Genomic DNA, 1,197 nt, shown 5'->3' on the forward strand with positions numbered 1-1,197 from the left:
GGGATCAGTCCTTCAAAACTTGATGACAGAATCTTTGAAATAAATATCCACGCTGAGCCTTGATGGAAACAGCAAGATATAATTCCATCCATTTTCGATAGCACTTGTCCTCTTCAAGATTGTTACAGTTCACGAACAACACTGAAATAACAGCTAAAATCAAAATTTAACAACAATGTAACCTAACCAAACTACATTTTTCCAGTAATTTTTTTTAACAGCGATACAAGTAAACTTCATTTTTATTTTTTGCTTGAATATTCCAAATCAGTCATCATTTTTTTGTCTAGCACATCAGGTTGCATAATAAAATGTGATGCAGTAATATTTATAAATTAAGGGTTTGGTTCAGCAACAGGAGGAATTGTTTTATTTTTTTTATGAAACTTTGGAGCTACACCTAGAATGGAGGGGGTTTCTCATGTTCGCAAATGATGTGGACACGGAGAAAATGAGAGCTGTCAAGGTGAAGGAATTACCGTAATTTCCGCACTACAGGGCGCACCAAAAAGTCTTCATTTTCTTAAAAGCTCACCGAGCGCCTTAAAATCCGGTGCGTCTTTTGTATGGTCATTACGGTAATACGTCGATTCCAAGATGGCTCCTTCCTGGAGACATGCTACCAATGTTATAACTTGCTGTTGGTTCGGTGAAGTGAACTGTGTCGCTGCTTCATTGAATAAGTTTGTGTTGCAGCTCCGAAAAAAAGGAGAGCTGTGGTGATATTTTTTTAAAACAGTCTCAACAAATACAGGTCCGTCTTTGTCTGTCTCCGTGCTTTCTTCCGTTCGACTCGAGAGGCGTTCACGACCGCCACCTAAATAACGTAAACTATTACTTCAATGAAACTACAACAATTGAAAATACATCAAAACTGAAAAGCAAGCGAGGATATCACAAAATGAATTATGTAGCCCCCCCCTACAGAATTTCTATTGTGATTTCAACATTTGTGAATACACATCAAAGGAATAAATAACTACCACTGACATCTTGTATTATTTTGACTTTAAGAAGGCGCAGCGAGAGTGGCTGCCTTTCCAGCAGCTCCCATTTATTTTGTTGTTCTTCTTCTTCCTCTCATAATTTTGCTGCTGTGCAGTGAGAATTTCTCCATTGTAAGACTATTCAAGGTTTTCCTATTTTATCTTGTCTGATCGTACTCTTGGAGCTTCGATAAAGGAAATGAGAATGTGT

Source organism: Hippocampus comes, unplaced genomic scaffold (genome assembly GCF_001891065.2).
Source record: "Hippocampus comes isolate QL1 unplaced genomic scaffold, H_comes_QL1_v1.1 scaffold219, whole genome shotgun sequence".
In the NCBI taxonomy this organism is placed as follows: Eukaryota; Metazoa; Chordata; class Actinopteri; order Syngnathiformes; family Syngnathidae; genus Hippocampus; species Hippocampus comes.